The following is a 12,081-nucleotide window of genomic DNA, read 5'->3' as shown; positions in this document are numbered from 1 at the left end:
TCTTGAATGCTTGGCAGAATTCACATGTGAAGCCATCTGATCCTGGGCTTTTCTTTTTTGGGAGCTTTTTGACGACTGACTCTTTCTCTTTGCTTGTGATTGGTTTGTTGAGGTCATCTATTTCTTCTTGGGTCAATGTTGTTTGTTTATGCTTTTCTAGGAAGTTGTCCATTTCATGTAAGTTGTCCAGTTTATTAGCATGTAGTTGCTGATAGCATCTTCTCTTTATCTCCTTTATTTCTTCAGGATCAGTAGTTATGTTTCCTTTCCTGTTTCTGATTGCATTTATTGTCATCTGCTCTTTCTCTCTCTCTTTTTTTTTTTTTTTTTTTTTTTTGTTAGTCTAGCTAGGGGTCCATCAATTTTGTTGATTTTCTCAAAGAACCAGCTTCTTGTTTTGTTGATTCTCTCTATTGTTTTCCTGTTCTCAATTTCATTTATTTCTGCTCCAATCTTTGTTATTTCTTTCCTTCTGTTTGCTTTGGGGTTTATTTGCTGTTCTTTCTGTAGTTCCTCCAGGTGGACAGTTAATTCCTCAATTTTTGCTTTCTCTTCTTTTTAATATAGGCATTTAGGTCAATAAATTTCCCTCTCAGCACTGCCTTTGCTGCATCCCATCAGTTTTGATATGTTGTGTTTTCATTGTCATTTCCCTAGAGGTATTTACTAATTACTCTTGTAATTTCTTCCTTTACCTAGTGGTTTACTAAGAGGGTGTTGTTTAATCTCCACATATTTGAGAGTTTTACAATCTTCTGCCTGTTATTTATTTCCAACTTCATTCTATTATGATCTGAGATAGTGTTGTTTATAATATCAATATTTTTAAATTTGTTGAGACTTGCTTTGTGATCCAGCGTGTTGTCTGTCCTAGAGAATGTTCCATGAGCACTTGAGAAAAATGTGTATCCTGCTGTTGTGGGGTGTAGTGTTCTATAAATGTCTGTCAAGTCTAGTCCATTTATCATACAATTCAACATCTCTGTTTCCTTGTTGATCCTCTGTCTAGATGTTCTATCCATTGATGAGAGGGGTGTATTGAAGTCTCCAACTATTATTGTGGAGTTATCTACTTCTCCTTTCAGGGTTCTCAGTGTTTGCCTCATGAATTTTGGGGCACTATGGCTTGGTGCATAAATATTTATGATTGTTATGTTTTCTTGATGAATTGACACTTTTATTAATATATAGTGTCCTTTGTCTCTTTTAATTGTTTTACTTTTGTAAAAACTACTTTGTCTGATATTAATATAGCTACTCCCACTTTTTTCTGGTTGCTGTTTTCATGAAATATCTTTTTCCAACCTTTCACTTTCAGCCTATTTTTGTCCTTATGTCTAAGGTGAGTTTCTTGTAGACATCATATAGATGGGTCCTGTTTTTTAATCCATTCTGCCAGTCTGTGTCTTTTTGTTGGGGAGTTTAATCCATTAACATTTAGTGTTATTACTGTAAGGGCAGTACTTTCTTCTATCATTTTGTCTTTTGGATTTTATATGTCATGTCTTATTTTTTCCTCTCTCTCTTTTTACCCTTCCTGATCTTCATTTCTACACTATTCTCCAAACCTCTTTCTCCTGTCTTTTCCTATCAGCCTGTCGCACTCCCTTTAGTATTTCTTATAGCACCAGTTTCTTATCCACAAACTCTCTCAGTGTCTGTTTGTCTGGAAATATTTTAATCTCTGTATCATTTTTGCAGGACAGTTTTGCTGGATATAGAATTCTTGGTTGGCAGTTCTTCTCTTTCAGTATCTTAAATATATCATACCAATGTCTTCTTGCCTCCATGGTTTCTGCAGAGAAATCTGTACATAGTCTTATCAAGCTTCCCTTGTGTGTGATGGATTGCTTTTATCTTGCTGCTTTCAGAACTCTCTCTTTGTCTTTGACACTGGACAATTGGATCAGTAAGTGTCTTGGAGTAGGTCTATTAGGGTCTATTCTATTTGGGGTGCACTATACTTCTTGTACCTCTAATTTTCTGCCTTTCATAAGAGTTGGGAAATTTTCAGTGATTATTTCTTCTATTATTATTTCTGCTCCTTTTCCCCCCTCTTCTCCCTCTGGGACACCCATAACACGTATATTTGTGCATTTCATGTTGTCACTTAGCTCCCTAAGACCCTGCTCATATTTTTCCATTCTTTTCACCATCTGTTCTTTAATGTGTGAGAATTCAAATGTCTTGTCTTCCAATTCACTGATCCTTTCTTCTGCCTGTTCAGATCTACTGTTGTATCCCTCCATTGTCTTTTTCATCTCCTCCATTATGCCCTTCATTCCCATAAGTTCTGCCATTTGCTTTTTCAAGTTTATGATTCTTCCTTATTCATCCAGTGTCCTCCTTATATCCTTCATCTCTTTTGCTATGTCTTCCCTCAGTTCATTGACTTCATTTTTGAATTGATTTAGCTTTGTTTGAATATCTCCAATTAGTTCTTCCTTCATTTCATTGAATTCACTTAGCAATAATTGGTTCAACTCCTGTGCCTCTGTTGAATTATTAGTTTGTTCCTTTCGTTGGTCCATATTTTCATGTTTCCTAGTATGGCTCATTATCTTAAGCTGTCTGGGCATCTGACTTTCTTGATTAGTTTATTCTAGAGCTTGTTTTCACTCTTTTACCTAGGGTTTTCTTGTTGGTTGGCTTTGTTCTCTAACTCTTGGTGTTCAGTTCAGCCTATTCTAGACCTTAGATTCTGTTTAGTTGATCAGAGTTTTTCACTTCTTGTTTTTCTGTTTCTTGCCCTAACTCTATATACCCTTCTTGTGTGATGGTCTCCTCAGATATGGTCAACCCCAGTCAGGTTTTCCCAGTCCAGAGAGGCCCAGATCTCAGAAGGAGGGTATGGAGTTTCCTTGAGAATGAGACACTCCTGTGAGGCCTTTAGAGTCTATGCTTCTCCTATGCTGTCCCGCAGGTGGTGCTGAATTCCAGTCCCTGAGGTCTGAGTTCCCAGAAGGAGGGCTGCCACTGGAGCTTGGCCATGCCCCCCTTTTCTTGAGAATTTATGGTGTTTAGTGATTTTTTTCCACCACTAGACTTATTGCTTTGTCTCTCAGAGCTATCTTAGCTCTGCTCTTGCCTGGGCCGAAATTGCAAGTCTTTTAGGCTTTCTGTCCTGGGTTTCTTAGAATAATTGTTTTAGAAAAAGAAAAAGATAAAAATAAAAATAAAAAAAGAAAGAAAAAGAAGGGTCCAGAATGAACTATTTACAGTCCTTGCAGATGTAATGGACTATTGAAATGATAAAAGACAAGACGTTGAGGGCCATTAAGGAACAATCAAGAAAGCAGAGAAACTGGCTCTTCAGACAAGGATCCTCACCATCTGGATTTGCATATGTGCCTGATTCTGTTTGAGCCCTGCCCTTCTCTGTATTTTGTTCACCTGAACTCCAAAAAGTTTCTGTTTTTATTTTTGAGGTTTTTTTTTTTTTTTTTTTTTTTTTGCTGTTTTTGCTAGCCCTATCTCCTCTCCACTGGGCTGACTGCTCCCAGATTCTCCGGTGTCTGGTCTCAGTCTGTCTATGGTTGGAGTTTATGATCAGCAGTCTGAGTTTTCAATCAGAGCTGCAACTGCATTTCTCCCTCCTGGTTCCCAGCACTGATGGCCCCTCCTCTCATGGGACTGTGCCTGGAAGGGAGGGGCATGGTTCCCCTGGCCACAAGAGCTTACAGATTTCACTGATCTCAGCTGTTCCACGTGTTTGTGAGTGTTGTATGAAGTATGCCCAAAGTCAAATTGCTCTGCGATGTCTGGTCCTTGCAGTTCCTGGCTTTCTACCAACTGACCTGAGACTAAAACCCACACCTCACCACTCCTCCATCTTGCCCTGCCTCTCTCTGGGGTTTTTTGATGAATAGAAATGTTAACTTTAATATAGTACAACTTTTTCTTTTTTTAAAAAGTTAGTTCTTTTGTGTCTTGTTTAAGGAATATTTTCCCACCCTGTGATCATTAATATAGTCCTGTATTCTAGAATTATTTTGCTTTTCATATATAGGTTTATAATCCACTCAGATTTGATTTTTGTGTATGGTGTAAGGTGGGTTTACAATTATTTTATTTTCTTCATATGGATATCTGGTTGTTCTAATAACATTATTGAAAACTCCATCCTTTCCCCCCTGCCCTGCAGTGCTTCTTTTGTCATAAATCAAATGCCCATATGTGTGTGTAAATGTCTGTTTCAGAGATGTTTGTTCTTTCACCAGAACCCCACTTCTTAAGTCACTGTAGCCTTGTTGTATGTTTTGTTAAATAGCAGTGCAAGTCTTGTATCCTTGTTTCTTCAAGAGCATCTTGTCTCTTTGCATTTCTATATACATATTTTGAATGAACTCAAGTTGTAGGAAAACATCCTGTTGGATTGGGATTGCTCTGGATCTATAATACAATCTGGGGAAATTGATCTTTAAGATATTGGGACTTATAATCCATGAACATGGGATCTTCTTTATATTGAGAAAGTTTTTAGTCTCATTAAAAGTGTACAGATTCTCTAAAGAGGAGAGCCTTTGCCAGGTTGCCTCCAAACCTTTTGTGAGGTTAATTTCTAGATATTTGATATTTTTATGTTATTGTAAATTAATTTATACATGTATTTATATTATCAGTATCAGAAGTTTGTATTGATTATTTTATTCAATAACCTTAAACTTAGTTATAATAACTTATCTTTATAGTCATTTGGATTTTCTACATTCAAAGTCAAATGCATAGGGGGAGGAGCTAAGATGGTGGCATAGAGAGAAGTGGAAGACTGTTAGTCCCCCCTGGAACAATTCATAAATGACCAAAAAACTAGTAAATAGCCTGGAATAACTGTGGGGAGACAAATGTGACTGTCCACTCATCATCCACCAACCTGAATTGGGAGGAATGCCTGAGATTGCAGCATAAAATCTTTAAGTAGAAACTGTGGACTCGTGCTGAGAGCCGAGAGCTGAGAGCCTCTCCCTCATGGAAGCCTCATGGTGCTAGAGCGCAGAACTCTCCAAACAAGCTAGTGTACCTCAGCCCAGCTCCAACTGGGGTTTTAATGTTAACTGCTCAATACAGACAGCAAATCCCCAACAAGCAGACAGAGGCTTTTGGTGACAACTGACCTTGGGAGAGTCAGGGGATATATCAGTCTCAGGACGGGGAGCCCAGAGGATTGGGTGCTATCTCTGGCTGATGTGTGAATCTGGGAGCTTTCTGTCCCTTTCTCTCTCTGTGGAGAAAACCTCAGCTGTTTTTAGCCCATAGTGCTTTGCAGTAAAGAAAGCCTCAGCCGTTTTAAAATCGCAGCACTTTGACCAGCAGAGTCAGAGAAACAAAGAACTTATTGATATTCAGATGACCTTTCTGTTGGGAGCATAGCTTCCCAAGAGGAAAGTGAGGGGCCCAGCTCTACTGCCTGCCTTTCTGGAACCAGACCCCAAAGCCTGGGGGAGGAGAGCCACAGGCCACACTTCCTTATACCAGCCGGTGACAGGCTGACAGGTGCACCTGCCAAGCAGAAAAGCACAGGGTGTGTCAATCCTCTAAGAAAAACCATCAGGGAAACTGGATACTGAGTATTTCCTCCTTCTGTGACCTGAGCCTGTTCTTGTCTGGGAAAACCTGATTGGGGTGGCCTAGGAGGTCAGATGCCTAGACAACAGAAAACTACAATCTACACTAAGAAAAACGAAGTTACGGCCCAGTCAAAGGAACAAATGTACACTTCAACTGAGATACAGGAATTTAAACAACTAATGCTAAATCAATTAAAAAAGTTTAGAGAAGATATGCCAAAAGAGATAAAGGCTATAAAGAAAACACTGGGCATACAAAAGGCAGAAATCGAAAGTTCAAAAAAACAACTAGCAGAATCTATGGAAATGAAAGGCACAACACAAGAGACAAAAGACACAATGGAAACATACAACAGCAGCTTTCAAGAGGCAGAAGAAAACACTCAGGAACTGGAGAACGAAACACCTGAAAGCCTACATGCAAAAGAGCAGATAGAGAAAAGAATGAAAAAACATGAGGAATGTCCCTGGGAACTTAAGGATGAAACAAAGAACATTGTACGTATCATTGGTGTCCTGAAGGAGAAGAGAAGGAAAAAGGGGCAGAAGCACTACTAGAGGAAATAATCAATGAAAATTTCCCATCTCTTATTAAAGACATAAAATTACAGATCCAAGAAGCACAGTGTTCTCCAAACAGAAGAGATCTGAATAGGCCTACACCAAGACACTTAATAATCAGATTATCTAACATCAAAGACAAAGAGAGAATCCTGAAAGCAGCAAGAGAAAAGCAATCCATCACATACAAAGGAAGCTTAATAAGACCATATGCGAATATCTCAGCAGAAACCATGGAGGCAAGAAGGAAGTGGTGTGATATATTTAAGATACTGAAAGAGAAAAACTGCCAACCAAGAATCCTGTATCCAGCAAAGCTGTCCTTCAAATATGAGGGAGAGCTCAAAATATTTTCCGACAAACAGACAATGAGACTTTGTGAACAAGACACCTGCCTTACAGGAAATACTAAAGGGGGCACTATAGAGTGCTAGAAGATAGGAGCGCGTGGTTTGTAACACAATTTTGGGAGACAGTAGCACAGCAATGTAAGTACACTGAACAAAGATAACTATGAATATGGTTGAGAGAGGAAGGTTGGGAGCATGTGAGAAACCAGAAGAAAGGAGGAAAGATAAATACTGGGACTGTGTAACTCAGTGAAATCTAGAGTGTTCACCAATTGTGATAAAACTGTACAAATATGTTCTTTTACGAGGGAGAACCAGCAAATCAACCTTGCAAGGTGTTAAAAATGGGGAGGCATTGGGGGAGGGATGCAATCAACATAAACTAGAGACTGTAACTAACAGAACCATTGTATTATGCTTTCTTTAATGTGACAAAGGTGATATACCAAGGTAAATGCAGATAAGAGGTGGGGATAGGGGAGGTGTGTTAGACACTTGACATTGATGTTGTTGTCTGACTCTTTACTCTACTTTGATTTAAGGTTATCTTCCTTTTGCTGCTTCCTAGCTGTCATTTTTTCTTTTCCTCTTTCTTTTTTCTTTTTTCTTTTTCTTTTGTCTCTCTACCTTCTTTGACTCTCCTTCCTGCCTTGTGGAAGAAATGGAGATGCCCTCATATAGATACTGGTGAAGGTGGTGAATACATAAATATGTGACCATACAGAGAACCATCGATTGTTTACTTAGGATGGAATGTATGACATGTGAACAAAACCATCTAAAAAAATAACGGGTTGATGAAGAAACTTCGAGGGCAATATACTGAGTGAAATAAGCCAGACACATGAAGACAAATATTGCAGGTTCTCACTGATAGGTACTAATTATAATATGTAAACTCACAGACATGAAACATAAAGTACCAAGATATAAGACGAGGCTAAAGAATGGGGAGCAGTTGCTTAGTATGAGCAGAGTGTTCAATTAGGATGAACTTATATGTTTGGAAATGAACAGAGGTGTCAGTAGCAAGATGTGAGAATAATTAAAAGTGTGGAATGGTGCATGAATGAGGTGGAAAGGGGAAACTCAGAGTCATATATGTCACCAGAAGAAAAGTTGGAGGTCAAAAGATGGGAATGTATAAAATTGAATCCTATGGTGGGCAATGTCCGTGATTAACTGTACAAATATTACAAATCTCTTCCATGAAACAGAACAAATGTATGACAATACAATTAGAAGTTAATAATAGAGGGGCATATAGGGAAAAAATATATACCTATTGTAAACTATATACTACAGTTAGTGATATTTCAACATTCTTTCATAAACAGTAACAAATGTACTATACCAATACTATGAGTCAACATTTGAGGGGGGTTGATTAGGGATATGGGAGGATTCGAGTTTCTTTTTCTTTTCTTTTTTTTTTTTTTTTTTTCATTTTTTGCTTTATTTCTTGTCTGGAGTAATGAAAAGGTTCTAAAAATTGAACAAAAATTAAGTGTGGTGATGGATACACAGCTGTATGAGGGTACCAGGGGCAGCTGATTATACACTTTGAATCTTTGGATAATTGTACGGTATGTGAACAATCTCAATAAAAATTAAAAAAATTTAAAAAAAGTCTAATGCATGGATATCTACATTATTGATTCCTTCCATAGAACTTTTCTGTCATTTTCTTGCCTTAAGGCCTTCAATGCAATATTAAATATAAAGGATGATAGCAGATATCCTCTCTTTGCTGATTTCAGGAGGAAAACTTCCTATATTTTAGCACTGAGTTTCAAATTTGTTAAAGAATGCTTTTTTATCATAAAAGAATGTGAATTTTAATAGACATTCTGCATCTATTAAAATATCTCATTTAATCTGTTAATATGCTGAATTTTATGATAGCTTTTTCTAATGTTGACTCAACTTGATAATGATGTGTGTTTTTTTTTAAAGATTGGTGGCTTTGATATACTAATAGTTTAAGGTTTTTGTCCAATTTTTATTAATCAAATTGGCTAATAATTTTCCTTTCTTAAACTGTCCTATTAGGTTTTGGAAAGAAGATAATGCTAATTTCATAAAATGAGTCAGAGAGTAGTTTGTCTGCAACAATTGATATAATACTGGAGTTTCTCTTAAATACTTGATTGATCTCAGTGGTGAAGCCATCTAAACCTGGAGCCCTGGACAAGTCATGCTTTTAAAATCTTCTGTTATCCCTACTTATTCTATTTCCAAGAGAGTTGTGATAGAACCTCCCATTACAATGGTATATGTCTTTTTTCAGATTTTGCTTTGTCTTTTGAGGCTGTGTGAGATATGTATATATGTATAATTTACACAAAAAATCACTTTGTCTTCAAGCACAAAACAGTACAACAGTATGACATACAGGCACCGTGTTAGAAAAACGGGGAAATACAAGTGATTAAAAAAGCACACCTGTCATCTAGATCTTGGTTTTTAATACCATTCTCCAATAAAAGGAACCAGAACTTCTTGGAGAAATGGCTAATTCTGTGACTAGGGCAGGAAATAACACACAATGAACCTGGAGCATCTTAGTGCCAGAAAGTAAAGAAAGGGAAGGAAGAAACCTGCAACGATGGGAGCATATTAAAGAGCTCCCAATGGCCCAAGCCGAACAATTTGAGCAACAAAATAAAGTAGTATTGAATTATAACCCAAAGTATGTGGGAAAATAGCCTGAGCTGGGAGTGCGTCCTTGACGTGCTAGGGGGTGCAGAGCATCAAGTCTTGCCCAGACAGAACACTGTTCAGGGCAGCACCCGCATTGTTGATACAAGAAGCATGCAAGTCTTGGATAGTCTGCCCTTGACTTCCCTGTTTTGCTAACTTCCCTATCTTGCTTTCTCCAGCCTGTTAGTAACTCCCCTATTTTCTGTGATAAAGTGAAGCTAATAAATACGCTGTGGAACAAGGGAAGGTGCTCTTTGCCTACAAGGCTCTGAGTCCCCTGCTCCCTGTCCGTGTTTAATTCCTTCGCCACCTTGTCAGCAATAAAAGTATACAGTAAATAAATATCCACGATTCCATACTGATATAAATAAATGATTAAAGGTAAATAAATAAATGGAACATAACTCCCTACTCCTTAAGTGTAGGCTGTGCATAGTGACTTCATTCCTTCCGAAGAGTACAGCGTTGAAGGTGGGGAGTGGAGACACCTGACAGACACCACCTCAGCCAGGTGACCAAGGTTAATATCAACTGTGGAAAGTATATTTAGATACACTTATTTTCCTGGTAGGTTGAAACTAATTTTCTTTATCTTTTTTTTTTAATGTCTTGAAGTCTGTTTTTTCTGACATCAAATAACATCAGATTTCTTTTAGTTGGTGGTTGTGTGGTGTGTGTGTGTGTGTATATAATCACTTTTGTTGTAAAATATAACATACATACATAAAAATGATAACTTTCCAAGTGCAATTTCTCTTGTGGCCTCCTCCATGCTTAAGTCTCTTTTTAAAGGGCTGATCTGCTTAGGTCTGGCCCACCCAGATAACCTCCCTTTTGATTAATTCAAAAGCCAACTGATGAGTGATCACAGGAGTGATAGCACATCATATTCACAGGTTTTGCCAGCCCTCTAGTGGAGGGAATTATACAAATGTGTACATTAGGGGACAGGAAACTTCGGGGGCATTTTAGAATGCTGCCTACCATGCAGCCTGCTTTGGTGATTGTCAAATTAACTACTGTATGTCAGAAGATCAAATGAGATGCTAGTGAAAAAAAAAATATCAAAGACCTTTCCTAGTAAATACATGTATTCACTACATCATTCCACTAATTGAGTCTTATACCACTTATACTTCACAGACTACAGTATTTCTTGATGTGCAAGGGTTTTGCTAAGGATCTGTGCAATCCTGTCTAACATATTTGATGTATTCTTTTTTTTTCCATTCCATCTTAAATAATTTTTTTTAGTTGACCAGGACTCATGAAATGGATATCGTAAGTCTTTTTTTAAAAAAAACATTTTATCTTAATTAGTAATCTGGAAGCATTTTCCTTTATAGAAATAAGTATTCAACTATAGTTATTCAAAAATCATTTTTTGACTATTAATATGGGCAAAATTATAGGGGCCGATGGGTAAATGTCTGTGGTAATTTGAAAAGTATGTATTAAAACGTGTAAGACAACCTGCAATACAATTACTGTCCTCAGGAGGGCAGCATCTGCTTTGGATATATTTTAGGCTTAACAAAGTCTCTTAAAAGTTTCTACTAAGTTGGAATTCTGGCAGGTGAATTATTAATAGCAGCCGAAAAAGGGCTGCTATTTAGTTTTTGACAGAACCAAGAGAATGAGTTGAATTTTTCTTTCCCTCTTCATTTATTTCTCTTACTCCATTTTCTTTTCCTCTATTCTTTTCTTTTTGTCCTCTCTGTTATCTGTAGCCTGTATCCTTGTCTAGGTGGTCTAGATAAGGCACAATAGCCATGGGCCCTGAGAATGTTAGGATAATAAACATCTTAGGCTGATGCAGTCACTGCAATGTCTATCTCTTAGTTTCTGCAACAAACTTGACCTTCACCAAGTCACTTGCCACATAAGTTAACCAGTGGCTCTTGTGCCACTTTTGTGAGCTGATATGACTTTCTTCACTAGTCTGCAAGGGAACTACTGTCCTTGAGTCACCGTGTTCTCTTTATCTTCAGACTTCAAGGTGCTTAGGAGAGGCTTTCCTAATTCACAAATACAACAACATCAAACAGTGCATTCAAACTTGCTTAGACAGTCTCCAAATACTTTTGATACTGCAAGGCCTCTTGAAGGCTTAAGTTTAATTATGAATATAGAAAGAAATGTACTAATTTGAATCCCTTCTCACCTCTACTCTGGTTTGCACCATGGTCTCACCTTAAATCATGGTCCAAGTTCAGACAACTCTGTGAGGTGATCCATAGAAAGGAGGCAGGAGAGTGCACATATTCTAGTTAGATATGGAACAGACCCCCCCCCCCCCCGCACTTTCTCTTAGCCTCCTGTTGTCATAGGTTATAGCACTGACCCTAAGTAGGTGTTTGGTTCAAATATTTCTGTTTTAGGAGGTGTTAGGTTGACAGCATCATGGTTTTACATTTTTAAAGGGCTTGAAGGGCATGGACTGCAGCTACCCATGTGAATTTCAGACTTTGTCTTCTCACCCATGCATTTAGAAGGTTTTTGCACTTGGCTTGCTGTGTCTTGCTTTTTGACCTCTGCATTTGTTGCTTTCCTTCTCAAAATGCTATTCTCATAATACTTTTATGTCTATCCCATGCTTTAGCATTCATTTGGCACCTCTTCTGGGAAGCCTGCCTGGGGCCGGTATGTCTTTTGGTTTCTCATGATATGGCGTTGTAGATGCTTATGTACTTGTCTGCCTCCCTCAACAGACCGTGTACCCCTTCAAGACAGGACTGTGTCTTTTTCCTACAACCTGTCATTGTTCCTGGTACACAGCAGGCACACAACAAAACTTTTTGTAAGAGCTAAATAACTGCTGATAACTAATTGTTGATGTTGATTGGCAGACAAGGTATTTGATAGACAAGTTGATGGTAAGTTGAGAGTAGGTAATATTT

The sequence above is a fragment of the Choloepus didactylus genome, chromosome 12 (assembly GCF_015220235.1).
Source record: "Choloepus didactylus isolate mChoDid1 chromosome 12, mChoDid1.pri, whole genome shotgun sequence".
Taxonomy (NCBI): Eukaryota; Metazoa; Chordata; class Mammalia; order Pilosa; family Megalonychidae; genus Choloepus; species Choloepus didactylus.
Note: the sequence above shows the minus strand (reverse complement) of the source record.